The following is a 26109-nucleotide window of genomic DNA, read 5'->3' as shown; positions in this document are numbered from 1 at the left end:
AAGTTGCATGTGACCTTGCCTGAGTGTCCACAGCTTCTGGGCTGAGACCTGCTGAATACCTGTATGCTCGCCTTATCCCCATACCACCCAGAACAGGTCTGTGGATTCTCCTCTTGTTGTGGGCTCCTTTGTCCTGCACCATCCCCTGACACTCCACAGGGGCAGGTAGTACCCTCCACTGGCTGCCTGGATGAAGGTGAAGGTGAAGGTCCTGCCACACTCAGAGGTGGCCAGGTGGGAGACGGTCTGCTGAGGTGGGACAGTGACACCCTGGATGTCTTTCCAGCCCTGTAAACACAGTGGCTTGGAGGTGTGGAATCAGGACAAGGTCGGGTGCAGGAAGCTGCAGAAGCCTGAGACGGTTGCTTATAGTGGCAAGTGAACCATCAGCAATGGTGAGTCCCTGGGACCCATTTTTATCACAGGCACCATCCTATCATTAGAGGAAGGAACAGAATAGGGCAGTGGTTCTCAGACTATGGTTCCTGGACCAGCATCACCCAGGGTGCTGGGCATCACTCGGGGCCACCAAGACATGCCAGAGTACAAGGCTCTAAAGAGCAGACGGTGTGCAGAGGGCAAGCCAAGCCCTGCTCCGTAAGGAGAAAGGTGGCTGGCCGGCCTTGGCACATTGTAAGAACAGGCAGCAGAGCATCCCAGGGAACTGAAGAACCTGGGTTCCGACTCTATCCAAGACAGGCTGAATCAGACCCCACAGCTGGGGCCAGGGGTCTGTGTTTTAACTGTTTCCCTGCATGATTTGGATTCAGGCTAAGATTTGAGAACCATGGTCTAGACAGGGTGATGGGGTGCCCCTCCTTTTCTGACTTAAGTGGACTCATGGGCCCTGTTTACCCCAGCAGGGAGGCATCCCAGCCCTCCCCTCTGACCCCAGTGGTCCCTCAGAGTTCAGATATGTACATATGGAGGTAGGGACTGTCCCCAAGAAGGCCCAGCTCACCAGCAGGTGCAGCCTTGGAAGCCGAGGTCTGGGGGCTGGGTGAGAGGTGGCTGTGACCTGGAGACCCAAGCACCAGCTTGGGAGGAAGCTGCCCCGAGGGGCGGGCAGGAGTGAGCTGGGGTGAGCGTCTGCTGTCTGTCTGCTGCCTCACGCTGTCAGCCGCACCACATGGGAAGGGCTGGCAGGGAGTCCTGTCGAGTGCTGTGTGCTGCAGACCACCACACACCTTCATTCAGTGTCCCTGCCAGTGGTGACACAAGACTCCTTGTGCCCTTTTGAAATGAAGGCAGTGGGCATGGCGTCATTTGCCCGTCATCTCGGCTGTCAGTGGTTTGCTTCTGAGAGGCCTCCAGCTGGGGGCTGAGTTATGATAGAGGGGGCCTGCAGGTGGTGGTCTGGCGACTGAGCCGCTGGAGGGCAAGGGACTCTGGTGTCCCTTTCACTCCCCAGTGGCCCCTGGAAGCCCCTTCGAGCAGACTGCCTGGTTACGTGGGTGCTGCGTGAGCATGAAGAACCTTTCAAGTGTGAACAGTGGCGGGTTTGTTATGAAGGAGTTTTAGCCACACAGAAAACGTTTATTGGTGTGTCACAGACTGTTAATAACCAGGATGGACATGGACAGGGTTTGGAAATGGCTTCTTCAGGAAGGTTTCAGGAATATTTTCTGGAGCACTCAGGGCTAAGGTTTCCTGGGCCTCTGGCTGAGCCTGGAGGTGCTTCTGCCTCCCTCTGGCCAGCTGCCCCTGGCCAGTGCTGGATCCCACACTGAAGAGTGATCGCCAGTCTCCCAGCGTGGGGCCTGGGCTGGCACAGCTCCTGGGCACTGAACACTTACTCTGAGTGGGCAATTTAGAAGTTTGAAGCCACAGGGAATAAAGTCACTGCCTGGTCAGCATGGCCCGGGCCCAGAAGACTCAGCCTGCTGCATGTTTGAGAAAGAGGGTTTAATTTTGGTGCTTACAGTCCAGGCACAGAGAGTGGGTGGCAAACTGATACCAGAAGGGATGATATTAACCTGGCAGCCGAACTTGTCTAATAACTGCCACTGCCTCCCAGCAGACACAATCCCGGAAACCAGAGGACAGTGGGCTTTGTCATGCTACATAATTAATATGTGATGGCACTCCTCTCAGAATGATTTAGTGACTAGTGAAAAAGTAAGACATAATGCTTGGACTTACATTAAGGGCACAAATTGGGGAGTTTGGGTGGAATTATTGGTCTTTCCAGGCAATATTAGATTCAAGCAAAGTGGATGGCTGGTTGGTTTGTCCAATTTGTTCAACAAACAACTTTGTGACCAGATGCCCTGGCCCACGGTATTCCTGGGAGCCCTTCCTGATCCCAGGTGCTCTCAGAGTAGAACTTCAATATGCCTTTCTGGAGACAAAATAAAACCCTCCACCCCAGAGAAGAAGAGGCAGGCTGAGTTCAAGACGGTTTTGCCAATGCTAAAGTGAGAGGAGAGGTTTCAGAAACGAGGTGAGAAGTGTGTGTGTATTTCCAGGTCTCTGCACTCAGGGAGGACCCCAAGATGAGGTGCTGGGTGGGACTGGCCCCTCTCGGTGCTGGGGCTCTTCACCTCAAGTGCTTCTTCCTGTCCAGTAGGCCAGGGTTAGTGAATGCATTAGGATTTTGCCAGATGGCTTTTAATTTTTAACCTATTTGGTCACAGGACTAAGAGTTGGAATTGTCCTCCACAGAACTCTTTGCCTGTTTGATGTGATTTTCATTTTTTTTTTTTTTTGAGTTTTGGTGGCTGGTGTAAATGGGGCTAGCCTGGGTGAGAAGGCAGATGTGTTCCACCAGGATATGGCTGTACCCTGGTTCAGCCACTTGGCCATTTGGGTCCTCTCCTGGTGAGGCATCTCCTCCTTCTCCTCCCTGCTCTTTCCTTCTCTCCCAGCCCCTGGCCCTTTTCTTCATCTCCATTTCCCTCCACCCCTCCCCATGCTTGACAGGAGCTCATGGTAGGCTTGGTCCTACCTGAAGAAACAATCTGAGGGTGAATGTCTGCCTCTGGCAGGGGTGTGGGCATTTTGCTGAGGTCTCCCTGGACCCTGTGCTTTTGATCCCGAACCTCACTTCCAGCTCCTTCAGTTACATTTGGAAGTTTACAGCTAACTTGCTCCTTTATGGAATGTGAATTCCACCTCCTGCTTGGAGTCGTTAAACTTCACCAATCCATCATCTTCACCAGCCAGGACATCATTGTATGTGAGAGACACGGGCAACTGGGACTCAAGTTGATGGCTGGTGGGAGCCACATCTTGACCTCCAACTTGGGGAGAACCAGGATCACCTACTTGCATTGTCTTGCGCTGATGATGCCGTAAAAAACAGTGTCCCTCGGAAACAGTTGGCAGACTTTATGATATTTTACCACACAGATATTTCACCAAAATTATTTGTAATAAAAATCTATGAAAAGGGAATCTGAGCTGGCCCACAAGAAAACTGAGAGCAGAGGGTTTCCTCCTTTCTTATGATGAGAGGTCTCACTAGAACTTTCTTAGCTTTATAACCTCTGTCTCAATTGCAGGAAGGTCCCTGAGCAGCTGTGGCCACCATGTATGAAGAAAAATGAAAGGGTTCAGGTGGTGGCTGCCTTGATGGACCCGTTGGTCACCCTCCCCTGGCTGTCTAACATCTGGTCTCTGCTTGGGGCAGAAAATGGAGAAACTCGACCCCTACCACAGGGACAGCTGGAGAAGACAACCAGTAGCAACAAAATAAACCCATTCCCATCACCTGCCTCTTCAAGGTGGGGCACGATTCCAGAAGGACTATTGAATGGAGCTTTCTTTTACCAACTGTTTGGTCAACTTGTTCTTTTCAAGCAGGGCATGGATGCTGAGAGTACAGCCCAGAGCCTCATGTTTCAGACATCCTCCCAAATGTGTCCCACAGAGTGTCACTGTCAGGTTAAAACCTGGAAAACCACCCTGAGCCTGGGATATCAGGGGAAGACTGACTTTTTAATTGTTTTCAGATGAGCAGGTAATAGGTGTTATGAATATACCAAGTTTCCCACTCTGCCTGATGGGGCTTCTCAGGAGAGTCCAGTGACGATGGACTTTATGTCTTTAAGTACATTTACACACTCACTTGCCTGTTATTATTATTATTTTACTATTGTTCCATTTTTTAAAGTAAGTGTTCATGCCTCATCAAATGGTAATGAGGCAAAGGATCTGATCCACCTTATGTAAGAAATGTAAATTAAGGTCCTAAATCACTCCACTAATACTGAAACTGTACCTACTTCCTGATAACTGTGATTCTAATTTTCTCCAAAACTGAGTTATCTGTCAACAGACAAGATTTGCTAAAAAGATGCTTGCTTTCCTTCTCTCTGTGCTCATGAAATCACAGCCTTTGACAATGAATCCTGATAACACCAAGAGAGGCCCCAGTACTTGCTCTATCATTCAGTGACTCTTGGCAGAAAATAAAAACACCTACATGAAAAATTCTAAACATCAAAAAAAGCTATAAAATATGCATCTGACTGTGGCAGGAAATTCAACTATTTGAGGAAAACTTTTGTACTTTTCCTATACTTAACTATTTGTTTTAAAGAAGATACGTGAAATGAGATGAAAATAAACAACGTACTCCATAAACCAGACCTATGGAAGATTAAATATTGCCTGAAGTGAAATAGCTAAATTCAGTAGATTTAAATTACTTTTGTCCCAATGGGCCCTCCTCCCGACGCTGATTTCTTCGGTCTTTCCCTTAGGTTGCAATGATTAATTTGCAAGCTCAGCCCCATACCACCCATGGGACTAAAGTATGGCAGGTGAGATAATTGAGATGATTAGTTGTACTGGGGATTGAACCCAGGGGTGCTCTCTGAGCTACAGCCCTTTTTATTTCAAGACACGGTCTTATCGGGTTGCCAGAAGGGCCTAGCATTTGGGAACCTCCTGCCTCAGCCTCCCCAGTAGCTCAGATGAGAGCATGGCAAGTTTCTTTCCACTGTCAATGTCAAGTTGGAATGAGGATGGAGGAAGGTCACCCACTGCCCCATCTTGGCTTTGCTGTAGGACATCTGCTTACCATCCCTATCACTGGAATCCATTCTTGTTTCTTCTAGTGGCAGGCTGCTGAGATACTTCCCAGTCCCTATTTTCCATTCTCGGGTTGTTCAAAAATCACATTTTCTTGGCTCAAAAAACAACAACAACAACAACAACAACAACAACAACAAAAAAAACAGCCAGTGGAGAGGATACATAACTTACCAGGATGCACATTTCTCTTGAAAGAATCGAGTGTTGAAAGTCACCTCTGCCCACCATGTTTTCTCCTATGACTTCCTCTTGCATCCCTTTGGGCACTGTGATTCTAAGTGTAAAGCTTAACACTCACCCAGTGGAAGCCACATCCTTACCAAAAACCTCCTTAATGTTGGCTGAGACAGGAAATGGAAATGGCTTGTGTTAACCCTTCTTCAAAGCATTTCTAGTGCTCAGCCTCCATGAAATGGATTGCTTATGGGGAGATAATATCTGTTCTATTTCTTTTTAAGTCTGTGAAAAATGTCATCCTGGTTAATAGGGTGATTAAAACTCTTTATGCTCCAGGAGCTAAATGTGATTATGTTTGTCATACTCTACCCAAGATAAAGACAGCAAGAAGGCAAACTTGAAATTCCATAACACTTCCTCTCTTCCATATCCAGAACATTCAGAATGCAATACACAGATGGTACTTCACATAAAGAATAACATTATCTGTTAAACATTTTTCCTTTCCATTAACCAATTTAACAATATGCCTCTGGAATAAAAGGAATAGACTAAATCTTCTGATATCTGAGTTCTGACTGAGGAAAGACATCACTTTAGTCATATTGCTTGTTTTCTTTTTGAATTTTCATCTTTGTTACTTTGTTTTTGCTTTTAAAGTGCAATTGGAGCCAATGCTTGGTACCTATTCTGGGAAATCTGTCCCAGGTAGCTTTCCCTCAGCAGGTGACTCATGGTCATTTCTACAGGGTCCCTCTGCCATCTGTCAAGGATGACATAAGTCATGTGTAAGGACAGGGTTTTGTTAGCACCACAGGCCAGCATTCCCTCACTCCACCTGCATGCCTTTCTCAGGCTTTCTCTGTGTCAGGCCCCGTGGGAACGCAGCATACCCACCAAGGCCTGGCTCCTTCCTAGGGCTTGTCTGCCATCAGTCCAGTGTACCCAGCCCCCAAAGCAGGTGCTGTCACAAGTTCAGAAGGCCCCCCAGAGGAAGTCCCCACCCTCAAGGAGCTCAAAGGCAGGAATTCATTCAACAGAATCACAATTAATGACTCCCCTTTATCACTCCAGTAACTTAGGATTCTCATTCCTTCTACCCAGGGAAGATCTTCCAGAAATCAATAGGCTCTCTCCATCTGGGGAAATGAAAATGGAGATCCTAGCTACAAATGGTTGTAGGTCACCCACCTGCTGAAGGGAGCCTGGACCCAGCCCTCACCTGCTTGGTTTGGCTCCTGCCTCTTCGTTGCATTCAAAGGCTGGAAATCTTCTCTTCAGAGAGAGTTATTTAAAGAGTTACTTAAAAATGAGTGAAGAATTTTTTACTACTCCTCATCCCATTCGCTGATAAATTTCACAATCCTTTCCTTTTAGTCTTGGATTTTTGACAGTTTCCACGTGAACCCAGACACTGATTACACCTGTTTAATTAACAATACAGTAATTTTAATAGGGTAGCGTGATCTAGAGAAGAATGTTACATTATGCATTTGGCATTTCATTTAAAATTTTCCCTTACAACTAAAAGGTTTCATTATAACAGAAATTTCAAATGTGCTTTATTAAACCTGATTGCTGACTAATTAGAGCCTAAGTGAGTCTAAGGAAATTGCACAAGTGATGTTCGACCAGGGGTGATTTCTCTGGACATATTGACACATTATTTTCTCTTCTTTAAAGCATTTTAATTTCCAGTAAAAATAATTGCATGTAGACATTATTTTCCATCTGTTTTCTGTGAGATCCTGGAGGACATGAGAGGGTTATGTATGTAGGTAAGAATTAGCTTCATTAAGGAACAGTTACCAATTTCTGAGACTCAGATGACTCTGTTAAAAATATTCAAGATAGGTTTACTTTGAGACAAAACTATAGATTGTCAGTATTCAGGACCCAGAACAAATTTTTCAAGAAAGTACAACTTATACCCATTATTGTTATTTTAGCTCAGCTGTGTCATTTATCATAATCTGTTGTTGGCTTTTTGTCCTACCCATAATGGTTCACAGGACCTTCCAGTGAGGCCATTAGGTGAGCAACTGGAATGTGTCCTAGCTGCAAACCAAAGATGACTTTCCGGACCATAAGCCACACGACTGCCTCCCACTATGTGGGAGTCACCAATGAGCCTGTCACTTTAGACACTGCCTCATAGTAACCATCCATAGTCTCAGGCATATACTGACAGGAAAGGCTCATAAAACCCACTTATTTAAATACATTGAGGTATCACGGCTGTTACAGGTCTGCTTATAAAGATATAATAAAGTCATACTTTATTATAAACTCTTTTTTTCCCCCAGGTACAACCCTTGGTTTATTGTTCCAAACAGACATCTTTCCTTTGGGCCCCCTCCACCTGGGAAGGCATTCCACTGATTATTATTGTTAAATAGGCATCTGAAGTTTGGGAAGACATTTCCCACCCGACAGACTCAGGCACACAGAAAGAGCACCTGCCAGGGAGCCTCGACACTGCCGTCCTGCGCTTCATCACAATCTGTTGGTGATCGATGGGGAAATTTCTCCCAGTCCCTTTTCAACTGTGGTGGTGTTTCCAAAATCACCCTTCCTGCAGCAATCATTCTGGAATTCACCCATGTCCTTCTATTTAGATTTCAGTGCTTCCTCCCACTCAACAGCTGATGTGGAGTTCTTGGGAATTGTTGGAAATATCGATTGCATTTTACTTCGAAAGTCTTTCATCTAGAAGAAGGAAAAACAATTGGTCATCAAATGTCAGAAGAAGGGAGAAACAGCCAAAACTATTAGAGACGGCACCTTTGCTGACTGGAAAACACTTCACTGCTCACAGGTGCAGAGCAAAAGGAATAACCAATAACCACCGAGGTCTGTATTCCAGCTGCCTCGACAGAACAAAGCACACACCTCTTCTTCCAAGTATGAATCCATTAACTAAATAACACAAAATTTCATTCTTAGTCTGGAAGGCAACACTGTCAACCCTCTAGGATATGAATCTGCTATCAGAGGAATGGTGTGGATCACTGGCTTTCACACATACAGATGAAGCAAAGAATGCCATTTCTGTCAGTCCAAATAAATGAACATACTTAGGTCATTCAAAGTGAGAATTTTAGGGTCAGAGGGAAAGAATGGAGAAAAGAAACTTAGTAGGAGTTTATTAAAACAAATGAATCAATGAATGGCAAATAAATTAGAAAGTTCTTATGGGCCATGCAGTGTAGAAAAGCCTGGGGAGGGGTTTTACCAGCAGAAGTTGATATGGAATCCAAGAGTCAGGGCAGGGGTTGGGAGATCTTATGTAGTGCTGATAGGATTCCTGCAGTTCACCTGGGTGCCTGGTCCACCTAAGGCCTACACCCCAGCTGAGAGGGGAAGTGTTGGCTCCTGGAGCTAGAGTCTTACACACTCTGATGGATGCTTATCCTCTCTCTGGGTCTGCTATGAAGACGCCATTTCGGCAGCACCACAGCCTCACCGTTTCTCCTCTCCTCATCTGGATTGTGAAGAACCCTGGACTCATCAGCAACATGCAGACATTCTTAGAGTGGTTATCTGAGAGTTAGTTAATATATTTTTTCATGTTGATACTTATTTTTTCAAATTGAGGCTAAATCTTTACCTTGTTTCCAAATTCAGAGGTGATATCAGAGTCTCCATTCAAACTCTAGTTCCGCCACCTGGAAAAGCTGCCTACTCTCTCCAGCCATAGTTTCCACTATGCAGGATGAAGATAATAACTATCTGCCTCCAGTTGTGAGGATTGCGATGATGCACATAAAGCACACCTACTGTATATTAGGTGCACACACATTATAAAGATGTGTTCTAAGAACAAAGCTCACATGGATATAATTATAGTGGTTTGTTTGTTAAAAGCATTATTTTAGTTATATATAATTTTGGTTGAACTGTTCTGAGACTGAAGATACTATATAGTCTTAGTAGACCCATGCCAAGCATCTCCAAGCTCTAGACCCAGATTCCAATCTTGAAGATACACACATTATGGGACACGCCTCTCTTTCCCCCACCCCTTCTTTTCACTCTCCTTGCTGAGCAGAGTTTTTGCACAATGATGATCCCTTTATAAGAGGTTCTTCACTAGGGACAGTACTTCATCCCTGGAAGGACCTGGAATATGGGGGGGGGGGTGTCTATTTCTGGTTGTCACAATCTTAGTGGACTACTATTTGTATTTGGTGGGAATTTTTGGTAGTTTTTTACTCTGAAAATCCTTATTGATGGTACACAGAAAAAACTGACTTGTCCAAAGCACCAACCATGCCCCCATTGAGGAACTTTGCACACACTTTTGTAGTTGAAAAACAGGCACTTCTCGGACAGAGTTTACAATGTGTGCCTGGTTCTCTCCCTTCGTCTTTCTGGGTGAACATGTTAAAACTTAGCTTAATGACACAGTTTTCAAAAGGGATGTGAGATAGCCAAGGCACAAGCAGCATCATTTACCATTCTCTTCTCAGTGACATAGAATAATAAGCTGCCAGGAAGCAGTGGGTGGGAAGCAAAGGAGGCCAGGGTAGGAGAGTGAAGGGCAGCTGCTCAACTTCAGCAGGATAGTGCTCCCATTCCCATTCCTGGCCTGGTTTTCCTCTTTCCTCTCATTTCCCCCATACTGTATTATTTACTTTTTCCCAGGGTCATAGGTAAGTAACTGAACCAGTAGGAGGAATCATCTGGAAAACAGCCAACCAGGAATATAAGGGCTTCAAAACAGGAGAAAGAACCGAGGAGAGTGGGGGAAACACCACTTAGCCCTAGTCTCGAATGCTCAAGCTGTGGATATGGAAACCCAGCATATACATTTAAGTTATAAACAGGTCTCAAGTTGCTTTAGACAATGGAGCTCTGCTACTTAAAATCTTCACATTTTTTTCACTAGAGATAGCACTTCATCCCTGGAAGGAACTGGAACTATAGGGGGGTGTCTATTTCTGGTTGCCTCAATCTTGGTGGACTACTATTTGTATTTTGTGGGAGTTTTTGGTATAGTTTTTTATTCTGAAAATCTTCATTGATGGTACACAGAAAGAACTGACTTCTCCAAAGCAAAGCAACAACAACTTCAGATTTTAAGTATATGTAGCTTAACCATGTGACTAGTGTATATGAAAAAAAGAAATGTGTGTCACTTCCAGGCTGAGTATTAACCATAGGAGGTGACTTCCTAGGTCTCTCGTGCATTCCCATTGCAATACTGAAAATCTGTCACCAAGGTGGTGCCTTAAATGTCTACATTTAAGTTATAAACAGGGTCTCTAGTTGTTTTAGAGCTCCATATGGAGCTCCATATACTTAAGATCTTCAGATTATACCTCAGTTTAATTAATTTCTGAAAATCCTTACAGCATCAATTCTAATAAATGGGCAGTTATTGGAATTTAAAACTCTTTTGAGTTGTTTTTGCCACTAATGAGTTCACTTAGTTTCTATCTTCTCACTTGCAGATGTAGGACTATTGCCAGGATCATTATAGGATCTACTGATATGAAGGCACAGCCTTTAGATATGTCAGTGATTATAGCATCAATGATAACTTTCAAGAATCTGGTAATTCAGTTTCTTTCTAAAACAGAACAGAGTAAGACCATATAATACTAATATATCAGGAGATAAAAATTATCATTAGGTTGTAAAAGTGTTACTTGAACAGGAATAATAATGTTTATCATTTGGGATATCCTATGTATCAGGCATGGACAAAGCACCATTATTAAATCTTCAAAGTTCTATATAGCTTAAATTATGACTCTCCGCTTTATTATGAAAAACCAGAAATAAGAGAGATGATGTGGCTCCTAAGGATACTTGCCTGGCTGACTGATGTCTAGGAATCTCCCTTCAGTCACTCTGTTTCTATGATCCAGAAACACAAAGTGTCTCTAAAACTTTCACCCATGTGCCACCTTTCACTGAAAACATTTTTAAAAACATAATATATACCTCTTGTAATAGTGGATATTTTCTTTTGTATGTATGACAGATGTAGCACTAATTTTCACCAAGAACCAGGATACATCTACTTCTAGAGATAAGGGATCATACTCCCACTTCATGAAGTTCGATAAACATGTGACTAGTGTATATAAGAAAAAGAAATGTTTGGCACTTCCAGGCTGAGTATTAACCACGGGAGTTGACTTTCTAGGCCTCTCCTGCCTTCCCATTGCAGTACTGGAAATCTGTGTCACCCAGGTGGTGCTTCAAGATAAAAGTAACCTGAGGTGCTAAGCCAGAACTTGAAGAAGAGCTTTCCAAAAGAGTCACTTGAACCCTCTGAGGCGTCTACATGAGAAATAAACCTCTGTATTTTAAGGGAGATTGTGGGGAGATTGTCTTTCATTGTGGCATAACTCAGCCTATCCTGGCTGACATAAAAAACAGACATAAGGCATACTCTGATACCCTAAAGTCATACATTATGACTGTAACAGTTGAATGAAAGTTTATCACATAAGAGGGAACAGGGACTCTGCAAATGAGCCCTACAAATCTCTTATACCCACTTGGGTCAAACAAACCACCAGTTTTCCCATGTTCAGGGAACTCAGCAAATCAGTTAATCCCTTTATATGAAACTGTTTCCTGGGGGAATTAGAATGTTTCTAGATGTTTTCAGTGAAATTGTATATGGGAGATCCATCTGATCAGCATACACAGGGCCATTTTTTTTTTATGAGGGATTGCTGTCCTAAATCTGTTTGATAAAATTCAACTAAGCAGCCAGCACTGGCTTGGCTTAGAGAGCAGATGCTGATTGCAACAAGGATTTGAAGATGACATGTATTAGAACATAATCATGTTATTCATTTAGATATCCAATGGTGTTAGGAAAGCTAATGTGAATTTTTAAATCTCAGCTTTCCATTTTCTAAGTTATTAATATTGTCCTTTAAGTAAAGGACAGATAAACCATCTTTACTTTTTCCTAAACTCTTAGTATATCATATCCATAAAGTCTAGAATATGAACTTAAATGAATGTTTTCTGAGAAAAGCAATTCTCACTACGATGACCAAGTCTTATGAAGCAATTAAAAACAGGGCACAACCAAAAAGCAAAAGCTGTTCACATGAAATAAACCAAGCAACAGGGATGACTCTCGGAGCCAGGGCCCACAGTACTAAGACCTAGTCCAGCTAGAACAATTTATAATAGCATCTTGATTTAACAAGACAGCAAATGATGTTCTCACAGGCATGTCTGAATTGCTTTCCCTAAATCAGGTTTTACTTTTGGTAACAGCACAATTCAAGGGTTTCCTTTTTTTGCCAAATCAATGACAGTAGCTGTACCACCTGTGACTGTCAGGCCTCTTTCTAAAGATATTCTACTTGACTGCACTGAACTTTTTTTTTAAGATATTTAATTTTTGGTTGTAGATGGACACAGTATCTTTATTTTTTTTATTTTTATGTGTGCTGAGGATTGAACCCAGGGCTTCACATGTGCTAGGCAAGAGCTGTACTGCTTAGCCACAACCTCAGCCCCCCTGCATTGAACGTTTGATAACAGCTACATCTGATCACCATTATTTTCATATTTAATGATCTTGCTTCACAGGCATGCATGCACACGTGTGCTGTACACACACACACAGAGAGTCCCCATTTCATGATGTTTGTGTTTAATGGTCCAGCTGATTGGCTGTCCCAGCAAAAAGAGGGAAGCCTCAAGATGGATTCATTTCAAAAAAGTACCATGTGTTTACACAATTTTATTTCTACATTAGAGGAAGTTACAACTTTTAAAAAGAGTATATAAGTGAACATATTTATCAATGAGCCAGAATGAATTAGTATGTATTTAACAAAAAGAATGGAATTTCTATAACACAATAAACACCAATATCTTTGTTTTGTATCCCAAACCAAACAGACTTGTTTTTGGACTAGATAGCAACAACACTGATGTTCAAGGAAAGTAATGATAAATAAGAGACACCAATACCCCCTTTTATGTTGCAGTCAAGAATTGTAAAAAGTACCATCTAACATCTGGATACTAAATAATAAAAACCAAACAAACAAAACCTGGAGGGCTAAATAGAGAGGGGAACCTCTTCATCAATTTTTAGGAATTCAAGTTATTCCAAACCTTGGCATACACAATCCTATATCTATATCTTGTCTTCAGTAACTTCAGAATGGTGTCTCCAAACAACTTCAAAGCTTGAGCTCCTTCTGAATTCCCCAAAGAGTTTTTGCACTCTTTTTCAAGCGGGCCTCCTCTTCAGGGGTCATCTTTGTCTTTATAATGTCTGTTATACCATTTTCTCCTAGGACACAAGGAACACTGAGGAATACTTCTTCATTTATTCCATAAAGACCTTTAATTATGGTGGAAACTGGATGCACTCTCCTGAGATTCTTCAAGATACTTTCTGTTAAATCAGCTACAGATAGGCCAATGGCCCATGAAGTATAACCTTTCATTTTAATAATCTCATACGCACTGTTAACTACTTCTTTGTGGACATTTTCCAACTGCTCAGGGTACTTACCAGTACCTATAGCTGTGTTCAGATCTTTTAGAAGGACGCCAGCGATGTTTACTGCAGTCCACATGGGAACACTCGAGTCTCCATGTTCTCCATGTTCTCCACTCATGACAGCTTTCGGAGTGGATACCAAGCTTTTGTCCAATCAAAAAACGGAAACGAGCAGTATCCAGATTACAGCCACTTCCAATAAGGCGGCTTTTAGGAAACGCACTGAACTCCCAGGCTACGTAGGTCAAGATGTCCACTGGGTTGGAAACCACGATCAGTTTGCAGAGGGGGCTGTACTGGAGGACACTGGAAATCATCAATCTAAAGATGGCCACATTACGCTGGACTAAGTCGAGGCGGGTTTCTCGCTTCTCCTGGTGCGCCCGTGCCGTGATAATCACCAGGCTGGAGTTTGCGGTGACCAGGTAGTCTCTGCTGCACACGATGCTGGGCAGCTTCGCGAAGGCGCTGCCTTGCTGAAGGTCCATGGTCTCGCCCTTCAGCCTGGCTTCGTTAACATCCACGCGGGCAAGCTCGTCGCTCAGGCCTTTCAGCAAGATGCTTAAGGCGCAGGCCACGCCCATCGACCTGCTCCCTATAATGGACACCTTGGTGTGGTGGATGCGCTCCTCGGGAGCCAAATTCTTGAAGAGGTTCCCCTTCACGGTCGCCATCTCCGACGCGGGTGTGAGCAGCCGACCGACGCCCAGCGGGACCTGCGCCGCCCGAGGTGGCCTGCACGCCCTCCCGGGGCCCAGGAGCTTCGCGCTGGCTCTCTGGTTGGACTGCAGCATGCCGGCAGCCCAGCTCATGGCTGCGCACTCAGGAGGAAGAGAGGGAGGAAAGCCACCGCAGAGGCACAGTTGGTTGAGGGCCAGAGGAACCCGGCTAGGGTGAGGTAACGCCTCTGTGCAGGCCCCGCCCGCCCACGTGGCCTCACAGGCCATGCCCCCATCCCATGAGGCCTCGCAGGCCAAGCACCCATCCCACGAGGCTTCGCCAAGCACTCCAGCTCTGCACACACGAAGGCTTGGGGATGGGCTTCCTGTCCAGCGAGGGCATCCTGCAGTACATTTTATACACATACTCTACACGTTTGGCAGGTGAACCCAGAGTCCTGGAGTCATCGATTTTCTACTCTGAGTAGGCAGACCAAGTAAGATGCATCAATCAAGTACAGGTGAGTATGTAATATTGCAGGCCACAAAGGTGCCTATGCATTGTCTCCTAATAGCATCGGAAGAGAAATGGGCTCCTGTTTCCCAGTGTATTTAGCTGAAGGACCTTTTATTTAGGAAGGACTGACCATGACCATGACCATGACTCACACCCATGTAAGTCGACAGGTGCTCGACAACAGGGCAAGGGGCCACCCGTGTATTACTTCAATAGTCAAAACTCACCAGGAGAGGATACACATTCCTTCTTATACCAAAGGAAGGCCTGTGATTGAGTCCTAGTAAAAACGACTTCTTAAGAAGTCACAAAAAAGGAACTTATCTTTAAAATGTTCTTAAAATCACAAATTTTAAGCAATGCACAAATCAGACTGATGACTAAAATAATGAAAATTATTTAGTATACAACACTGTATTAGTATATCTTACTTCCTCTGCATTTTTTCAAGGCAGTCTTCTTAACTAATTTCCTTACAAATTGCTGAGGAGATGCACATTTTACATATGATGAAATGCACCCTCTGATAAACTCAATAAACTACAAAAGCCTCACTTACAATTATGATTCTTTCTCCCCACTCATAAGTGATTTGAACCCAGTAAGGATTGCTCAAAGCACCCCTCTTGTTCTAAGACAGGATTTACTCTCCCAGAATGGGGCTTCTTGGTACATATAGCCCTTTCATAATGCACAAGATTACAGTTTTGGGATAACAAATCCTGACAAAATGAATAATTTATATTCAGGACATGAAAAGCTGTTCTCATTCTTCCTGATACTGAAGAGAGGAACAATAAGCAAAGGAGTTGGATGAGGGGTGGGGAAAATTGGCAATCATTGTAGTTCCACAACCTTGTTTCAATGTGACTCATTGGCTGTGATGATGCACTGTCTAAGCCATAGGGACCCCAACACTCTATTTAGATGGTACAGAGCCACAAGCTCTGTGACACACAAAAGCACAAAAGCATCAGAACATGAATTCTCTCCACTCAGGCAGTCAGATTTATGGTATACCATTTGTCAAATTAAAAACCTGAATTTTAAAAATAATCATCTTTTTTGAATAGTAGCCAATATTTTGGAGGGATCCTTTAAAAGAAACAAAAAGATTTTGATAGCTATCATTTCTTTTATCCTAGTCCTCACTGGAAATGTTTTAACCTGATGAGTGCTCCCACCTTCTTCCTAAATGATTCCTTTGACCAGACAAGTCATTTTCCAGGATAAGTGCTCTTGAGCATGAAATTCAAGGACATAAAGACTCTAAAGTGGATGGCTTCCTTCTATGTAATTTTCTTCCTAGAGTTTGAATTTCTTCAGCAATATAATATATGAGACCAGTGTCTTCAGTCTTTCCACCTAGCCATAACTAAATCATTATAGGGCTGGGTTGGGGGGGGGGGTTAAACCTCTCCAAAATAAAAATACATCAAACAAAGCCACTTTTTATTTTCAATAAGTCTCAAGATAAATGGGAAGTATGGAGAGATGTAAGTGACCTCCAGAGCAGATGTAGGTCTACTCAAAGTGGTGGAAAGCCAAATATAGCCAGACAGCTCCCTAATGGTTTCTATCTTAGGTGGCTCATTATTCTTTTTGAATTGAAAACCTAGCTCAAATTATCTATTCAAAATGCAGTGTGATATTATAGCTGATGGCAGGATTACACTTTAATGCTTTTGTTTATACCACTCAGGAGGGAGGTGGCAGGAAATTCAGACCACCGCATGTCTCTGGAATGGCTGCAACTCAGTCACTCTGTCCTTCCACCTGGCCTCTCCCAGCCCACTCCCACTCTCCTTTTTTCTGTCCAGGAGCCCAGTTCCCACAGCCCATCATTTCACAGATCTTGCCAATCCTTCAAGCAGAATGGATTTTTAAAAATCCTATGTCACCACTTTGTACCTATCTCTATTACAGGTTTTATCACAATTAAATGTGAAATACATATTGAATATATCACTTCTAAAGGGATCAACCTTATTTATTAGCGTATCCTTGTCCTCTAGATCAGAGATGGACACATGAATAGGGATTTGGGAAATGCTTATGATAGAAAAGGATGAGTAAATCAATGCAGACCTGAATTTGTAAGGCTAGACAGAAGAGTAAGAGATGAAAAGCTGGGCTAGAGAATCTACCTGGTGCTACAACAGAGGTAGTAAAATGAGTGATGCCCCTTTAGGTTATTTTATTTATTTATTTATTTTTTATTTATTTGATACTGGGGATTAAACCCAGGGGTGCACTTGACCACTGAGCCACACATATTTATCCATTTTTATATTCTATTTTGAGACAGGCGCTCACTAGGTTGCTCAGGGTCTCTCTAAATTACTGAGACTGGCTTTGAACTTGCTATCCTCCTGCCTCAGCCTCCCAGGCCACAGGTGTCTGCAACTGCGCCCATCTCCCTTTGGGGTTTCTTAGCAAGGCTATAAGTTAAAAAAAAATTCTTACCTATTTTTATAGCCAAGCATTTTTCAAACCTTAACCAAGTTAAAATAACAACAAAATCTATACTACTAGAAATACAGTGAAACAAGTATACAAATGGAAGAGAAAATATTTTTAAACATTAGAATTATTTAAAATGTTGTTTTTGGGAACCATTAAGAAAATAATCAGCCTAAGCAACTTAGTAAGACTTTGTTTCTAAATAAAATATAAAAAGGGCTGGGATGCGGCTCAGTGGTTAAGCACCCCTGGATTCAATCACTGGTACCTCCCCAAAAAAATCAGCATAAGAATTCCTTGCTTTTGGGGGGGGGGAGGATCCAAATGAGTAAAAATTAGTGTTAATTAACATTATAATCCGATCAGAAACAGACTATAAACTCACAAGGAAGAAGAGCATTACATAAACAAAATTATTTTAAAAGCTTTCTTTGTAATTTTAAAGTTATAAAATTATATTTTAGAATTAAAGAAGCCCCCAAGTGTCCAAGAAGCACCATGCCAGCAGCATCATCCCAGTTCTGACAAGCAAAAGTGCCTCCAGATACTGCCACATATCTTCTACATATATTCTGGGTCTAGGTGGGGGGACATTTTTGCCTCCAGTTGAGAACCAATAAGTTAAAGAATAAGCAGGGGCCAGATCACAGAAGTGTGCATAAACCATTAAAGGAACTGAATTTCATTCTCAAGGCAAAGGGAGCCCTTGAGATAGCAGATTTCATTCAACAAATATTTAAAAAACACCTACTAATGGAAGGCACTGTGACAGGTGCCGATGATACAAAGAACAAGATAAAGGAGACCTCTGTTTTCAGAATTTACATTTTTACAAAAACTGATAAAACAAGAAAATAGGCCAAATAATTTTATTTTGCAATTGGTGCTGTGAAGAAAACAGGATAATGAGTAATTTTAGACCATATGGTTTGAGGATACTTCTCTGAGGAGGTGAAATAAATCTGGGTGGAAGTTCTGAATGGCAATAGAGCTGGCTGTACAGAGAGTCAGGCCATAAATTTCCTGGGTAAAGTTAGAATAAAGGTCCTAGGCAGGAGTAAACCTGGTGTATTGGGGAAACAAGGGGATTGGCAGGGCCCAAGTGCAACAGGAGGGGTGCGCAACTGTGGTAGCTCAGGACAAGGTCAGGGAAGGAGGTGGGGCTTTACCATGCATACCTTCTTCCACAGGAAGCTAGTGAAGAATTTTAAGTGAAATAGTGTCATAACTTAACTTACATTTAAAAAATATCTCCAGCTGCTGTGTGGAGAAAAAAAATGCAGTGGAAATGAAGGTGAGGTCAGGAGACCAAAAGGATGCTCAATACACTAGGTAAGAGAAGAATGGAGGCGGAGAGAGATGAAGGAGTTGGGCTATGAGCTACAACTAACAGGTCTCGCCCATGGATTAGAAGGGATGAAGGGAAATGAGAGAATCTGAAACAATTCTCACCTGGGCTTTTGGTTTGAACTAGGGGGACGGGATAATGGTGGTCCTTCCTGAAATGGGGGAGAGACTAGGTGAGGAATACATTGGGAGGAGGTGAGAAAATCAAGAGCTCTGGATGAGACATGGGTCATTAGACATGCCTGTGAGGCACAGTGAAAATGGAAAGTGCAGCCGAGAGGCAAGTCTGAAGAGCTATATATCTGGATGCCACTCGCATGAACAGATTGATTTAAAATGCCAGGAGCTAGATGACAGAGCTGAGGGTCTGTGCATGGATGAAGAATGAAGAGTCTCTATGGAGTCAATGGACTAATGTCAAAAGTATCAAAGGAGGAGCTGGCAAAGACCATTGAGGTCCAAGGTGTCTCAGAAACCACAAGACCCACAAGACATTGCTTCCTGAGAGGTTGCTCAATGGGTCAAATGCAGCCAGAAGGTCAAGGAACGGAGGTAAAACCTGGATCTAGGAAGAAGGAGAGCACTGGCAACCTGGACAATAGTACTGCAGTCCCAAGGAAAGAAGCTGGCAGGAGATAGACCACCACATACAATCCTTTCAGGAAATATTTTCTGTGAAGGGAGCAGACCAATGGGAGAGAACAGCACATCTGTACATGCTGCAGCAATAGGGAGAATGTAACCATCAGTAAAGCCTGAGGAACAGGACAGCAGCAAGGTCTGGATTGGGACCTACAGCCCAAGTGGCAAGGGTGGGCCTTTGGTAGCAGCATGGAGATTTTGTCCCTGGTAACAAGTAGAGTGTATGGTACAGCTGCAGGGAGAAGTCTGGGGAAGGTGAAGGCCAGAGTGCCTGGCAGTAAGATGCAGCAAGGATTGCAGTGAAGAAAGGTGGGAGGCAGAGAGAGCAGAGAGGCCATTTTGATCATCTTGGGACAAGAAGTGTCCCCAGCCATTGTGGCTATGCAGGAGAGAGGCATTTCGTGACTGACAAGACAGCGTGAGAAAGAGTATGGTCATGAATGGTGATCTAGCTTCTCCCCTGGGGCACCTTAGTGGACAGTGCTGCCATTCGCTACTCAGCAGTAGAGCACTTGCCTAGCACATGCTGGGTTCGCTCCTTAGCACCATATAAAAATATATAAAAAATAAAGATGATATTGTTCCCAACTAAAAAAAAAAATATATATATATATATATTTCTTCTTAAAATTTTTAGTAATATTTATTAGGGAAATTGAATTTGAGAGACTTCATTTTCTGATATACTGACAAGTAAGTATATAAGTATATTAACATATTTGCTGGGAGCCATTAGCCAAGTAGGTATGACAATTTCCTTGCCAGTGTACCCCTATACTGTTTAGTGGAAGGACTCCTGGAAAGTGACCTTGCTCAAGGACAAGGGCGGATCTGTGTTTAGGGTGTTCCTGGTTTAAGATAATCCGAGTTTAGGGCGTATTCCTGCCGGGAATAGGGCGTATCCTGCTGCCTGAGTTCCTCTTGAGTTCTTAGGGTCAGACAGTATAATTGGGAGATAGAAGCCCAGTGGAGGTGGATTTGGGCAGAGAACATGGATTTCCCCAGAACGTGTTTGTAGATGGCCGGTGTGAGATTGGGAATAAAGAATTGCTGTTTGAATCTACAAGCTGTGAGTGGCTCGTGATTTGTGCCCAGCCAGACTGCGGCACATATTTATTAAACTCAATGTTTCATTGAACTTTAGCTATATTTGACTACCAATATCAGGTAGCTTTTAAAATGAAGCTTAAGAGGAAGCACACAATAGCACAATATCAGGTCTATCAGTCCACAATGCTTTATTTAGAGACATCGGTTCATACCGGCCAAATTTTATAATTTCAGTATAAGAAATAAGGACAAAGGAAAAAAATGAAAAGAAAACTCAGTGAGATCAAGGCCACCTTTCCTCCTGTGGAATATGGCTGGGACCATTCCTGAGGTAACTAAGCCTGATTTGTGCCAGGCCTCTGGAAAGAAGGCCTTCTTTAATGAGTGTACATTCCCATTTCATAAATTGCCAGAGGCCCAATTTGACTTATGAAAGGAAACTGGTGGGTTTTTAAAGAAATATTTTGTAAATATGCCCAAGCATCAGATTTCTCCTTCCTTGGTGTAAAACACGTTGGTCATTATCTCCCATTTTACACTGAACAAGACCTGTGATTCAGTCCCCCTGTCACCAAATTGCTCCACACATCAAGGGCCTCTCCCCAGCCCTATGTTAAGCCATCAGAGCTGCAAAGTAATGCAAAACAAGGGCAACAGAGATGTCTCTGTTGCCTCAAACTTACTAACTGATGCTTCCAATTCATTTAAAAATGATTCCAGGAAAATATTCCTTAATCCATAAACTGCTTGAAAGCCTAAGGGATTGACAGATGAAACAATCTCTGAAAGATCATTCTGCCTGTTTTCTGGGGGTTCTAGTGAGCACTGTGAAGAAGAGGAGGTGAGGCCAGTATGCTGAGTGTTAATCAGAGTAAAAAACTGAAGCTTCTTCCTAGGGCAGAACTGGTAGAGATCTCAGAAACATTGAAATTAGATTAGGAAGACGCAGAAAGTTGCTTCAGCCACTTCTCAGACTTCCCTTGCAGATCACTCTGAAATGGCTACCATTAAACAATTTGCCAGGAGACTCATACTTGTTTTTAATCTTTGAACTAAACCAGTGAGAAGTAAACAGAACTTAGCCTATTCCCTTTGTTAGATATCATCAAAGTTGAAAACTTCTAAGATTTTTCCCTCGTTTTACTTACATTTAGGGTCTTACAGTCACTCTACAATACTGCTTCACTTGAGATGAATACATAAAAATAGTCTAAGAATAAATGAAACAATTTATAAGAATAAATAAAAGATGAACCAGAATAGTAATAAAACTGAATTAAAGAGTCAAAGGAAGAAATGTAATTATAATTAGCAAAAGCCATCAGGCTGATCATAGAGTTAAGAAATAAATCTAAATATTAACATAAAAATTATACCTTGCAGCAGTTACAACAAAGAATCAGACAAAATAAATGTTGTTAGAATACACCCAGAATAGTCTCAGAGGAAGAATACAATAATACTTCCTTTAACTCTCAGAACAGGAAGGCCAAAGGCCCATTTCTAGAAAAATATTTAAAAGATAGCTATTCTACTATATAGTTTACCTTTTTTGTTTGTTTATTTTAAAGAAAAGGAGACCTGGGATCTTGAGAAAGCAGCCACCTATATAAGCAGATGAGAAGACAGGACAGGCCTGAAGAGGTTTGAAAAAATCCAATCACAGACTGTTTTCATTTGAGCCTTTATAGCAACAGAGATGCAGTTTAAAAAGAAAAAAAAGAGATAATTCCCTATCTATCAGATGGCCAAAAGTTTCAGAATAATACAAGTCACAAACGGCCAGGATGCTAGGAAACTTACATGGGCTGTAATCTTCTTAAAAAATTTGTTCTCTCTCTATATATACATGACAGTAGAGTGTATTTTGACATATTTACATACATGGAGTATAAGTTATTCTAATTAGGATCCTATTCTTGAGGTTGTACATGATGTGGAATTTCACTGGTGTTGTATTCATTTATTTATATTCAAACATAGGAAAGTTATGTCAGATTTATTCTAAGCTGTTACCTTATAAACAAATTTTTCTGGAGGGTCATTTAGGGTTAGGGTTAGGGTCATTTAGCAGTAGATAGCAAAACATTTTTATTTTTTATTTTTAAATTTTTTGCAAAGACATTTTTCAAACATACATCCTCTATCTTTAAGACAAATTTCTCAATCAAGAAAAGTACAGTAAGATGTATGCCTACATGATCACTATGGTGTATAATAGTGAAAAACTATTATCTAACTACTACTGACAGTTAAGCAGATTAAGTAGATTATAATATGCAATGGAGTACCATGTAGTCATTGAAAGTGATAGAGATTTATACACTCTGCTGTGTGAAATTTCCCTGTAACTGTGCAGTCAAAAAGGTCCCAGTGCCCGAGGGGTTTTTTGTTGTTTCAGTGCGAGGGATGGAACCCAGGGCCTCCCACATACTAAGCAAACTCTCTATCACTGAGCTCCATCCCAACCCAGCACACAACATTTCTGCACAATTCTATGAATCTACCTGTAGATACATAGCATAGGTCTAAAAGGGTGTTCCTACTATGGTGACTGTAACTTGGTGGGATTTCTGCTGGCTTCTGTTTCTTTTTTGTACTTTTCTACATTGAGTTGATTTTTTTTTAAACAGTGAATATATATATATATATATATATATATATATATATATATATATATATATTTTAACCCCAAACCAATGTCATCTTTATTTTTTAAAAAAAGATAGGCCCTAAATATATTTTTCTTTAAAAATAAACACCAATATGTGTACTTTAGTTTAGATCTTGAATGTCCCCCTAGGACCTATATGTCTTGGGCTTGGTCCCAAGAAGGACATTATAGAAGGTGGTAGAATCTTGTGGGAGTTCCTGAGGTCATGGGTATGTGACCCAGAGGGACTGTGCAGTTTTTTCTTTGCTCCCTAGCCCATGATATGAGCAAGCAACTGTGCTCCACTACACACCCCTGCCACTGCTGTCCAGCACCTCCACCAGGAGCCCAGAGCAATGGGGTCACTCAATATGCCTGGGACCTCCAAAACTGTGAACTAAATCTTTTCATTTAGACATTAATTTTCTCAGATATTTTGTTATAGTGACATGAAGCTGACTAATATAAAATAGAAATAAAGACAAATACCTCTTATCCCACAATAAAAAAGTTAAAAACATTTATAATTTATATCTCTAAATAATTTAAAGTAATTCAAAATAACTAAGAACATTTTCATTCATTGTTTTTATTTGGGTTTTAGTTTCTATGAAGGCAATTGCTATAAATTATCTATAAATTCTTACTATACCAGGCATCATGAATACATCTACACAAGACACAGGAAAGGGAAGCAGAGGTGACTCTGCCAGTTCTTTGAGATGGCAACCCCTCACAAATGTACAGCACAGGGCCTCAGCAGTGTATTCTCCCTTCTGTAAAGTTCCAATTGAATCAACCAGGGAATACTGAGATACCTGTGTTTCCCCTCTGAACAGAAGAAAACAATATCCAAGGTAGTCTAATTGAAAACTAGCTAAACCTCTTCAGAAATCCTTCAAATATCAATACCCACTATAGATAATAAAAGTAATAAAGTCAAAGTTATGCAATTGAGTAACATACGAATAACTGTATATGACATGGTTTCTACTTTTTCTTCCATAATTAGGGAATTGCCAGTTAGTCCACTACAGGAACTCAGATCATTTACCTCAATTATTTTCTGAGCTTGAAGTATCTGCCCTGATAAAACAAGCTAATCATACTGCCCCTGTTGAATGATCAGTCTCTTGAGATCAGGTGCATAGCTCCTTTAGGAACAATGAACCCATAGGACAAACTCATCTCCCCCTCCACAATTAAGTTACTGTGTTGAATTTATCCTCAGTCCTACTCAAATGATACAATAATTAAGAGTAACCAACAAACCTAGACTGAACAATCAGGCTGTGCTTGCTGGCCCAAAGCTGGCCAGGTGGCAGGGTAGACGTGAGTCTATGCTGATTTCTGTAGGCAGGGAGGTCCCCACCTAGTCCTGGGAAAACCCCCTAATTGGGCATGTTACTGAACTCCCACTAGCTCTCCTTTTTTTGAACCCTGATTAAATGATGTGCCATTATATAAAATACAAATATATTTGATGTATTACATGTGCTCCATGAAATATGAAATTTGATGATAATTATAAATAGAGTAAAACAAAAATATTTTTAAGAATCTGAACAGTATTTTGATTTAAGCATTTTAACACGTTCGTTCCCTTTTAGGCCAGTAGATGTAGCTGTGAACTAAATTAGGAAATACAAGTACTTTTATCAAGCTGCTCAAAGTCAGCCATTAGATGGCACCTTTTTTTTTGTGATGGTGGAGGCTGAGTTTATTGCAGATTTAATGCATTTCAAGGTAGCTAAACAACAATTATTTGATGCTCGAGTTGGTTTTTACTTACCTGCATTTATCTAGAAAGTCCCCTCTTAACAATTTATTGTGTGCATGGACCATTTCTGCTCTTTGTTTTCTAACCAATACTGTTGTCCTTAGGTAGAGAAAAATGCCATTTCCCAAAGAGGAAGTGATAGTGACACAAGTTCATTACTGGACTTAGGTAAATCTCATCATCAAAACTCTAAATGCAGGAACTCTCTAAATGTAGAGATGAAATATCCCATATGCTGTTTGTGAGCCTCAGATCAGGGTAGTAAGAATCTTCCTGGGAAGGGAATGGTAAGGCTTAGACAACAGCTTACTGAGGAGATGTTCTTAGCACAGTGTGCGGCTATCGAAAGACCCATTAATGATTTCCAAATGCACACACCAACAAATTAAAAATACTGCTGTCCTTAAAACATGTGCCTCTTGGAAAATATTAGTGGATTCATTTTTCTGTGACACTTCTTAAATATGCAGATCAAACTGATGTGCCTAGTGACCTGTATGTGGGGAGAGGGTATCTGCATTCCCTCTATATAATTAGACAAAGATGCAACAGAAAAGGAAACTGTGTATTCTTGTATTCAGTGTTGCCAGTCAGAAAATATTTTTTCTCCCCAAAATATTTAATTTAGGCAATAATCCTTACTAATGCCATAAAACAAAGTTCACATTCTAGAAACTAAAATAGCACAATCTAGCCCATAAAGCCAAATTCTCCAGTGTATAATAACCTAATTTTGTTGGTCTATGAAAATTTAGATTGAATCATTCCATGACTCTTAAATCAAAGTTTATTCATATTTTCATACCTCAAATTTTTTTATTGAGTTTATAACCAGAGTACTAAACACTGGAAACATCACCCATCAATTGCACTGTCAATGGAAAGTGCTAACAGACTGTCAGCCACTTAACTTTATTACTAGGTGCAAGCCCAGAGTACATTTCATGGGTAGCCAGAGGAGTTTTCTGAACTCCTTTGCAGTAAAAAACTAATAGAAATAAAATCTTGCACAATTTTTTAAAAGGTATTACTAGTAAAGTAATAATTTAAAGGAAAATATGTAAAGGCAAAATAAAAAATTCACTCATATGCCCATAATTCACTCACATATTTCTATCTGACATTTTTCCTCCCGGGTACCTTGTTTCAGGTACCCGCTCTCCTATCATACATAGCTATGAGTCCCATTTTCCATTTACTGTAATATTGTAGGCATTTTTTAATTGCAGATGACAGCTTAAAAGAAGATTTTCTCTTCTTTGAGTAAAGAATGGCCAGTCC

General features: G+C 41.7%; 2 pseudogenes; both read right to left on the bottom strand.

Annotated features, from left to right (window-relative positions):
* Positions 1-7827: 7827 nt before the first annotated feature.
* Positions 7828-26109, bottom strand: part of LOC143641212 (transmembrane protein 242-like) — a 62224-nt pseudogene continuing 43942 nt past the window's right edge.
* On the bottom strand, positions 13392-14529 carry LOC143641227 (L-lactate dehydrogenase A-like 6A; annotated as a pseudogene).

Source organism: Callospermophilus lateralis, unplaced genomic scaffold (assembly GCF_048772815.1).
Source record: "Callospermophilus lateralis isolate mCalLat2 unplaced genomic scaffold, mCalLat2.hap1 Scaffold_91, whole genome shotgun sequence".
Classification (NCBI taxonomy): domain Eukaryota; kingdom Metazoa; phylum Chordata; class Mammalia; order Rodentia; family Sciuridae; genus Callospermophilus; species Callospermophilus lateralis.
This window is presented reverse-complemented; position numbering and strand designations above follow the sequence as displayed.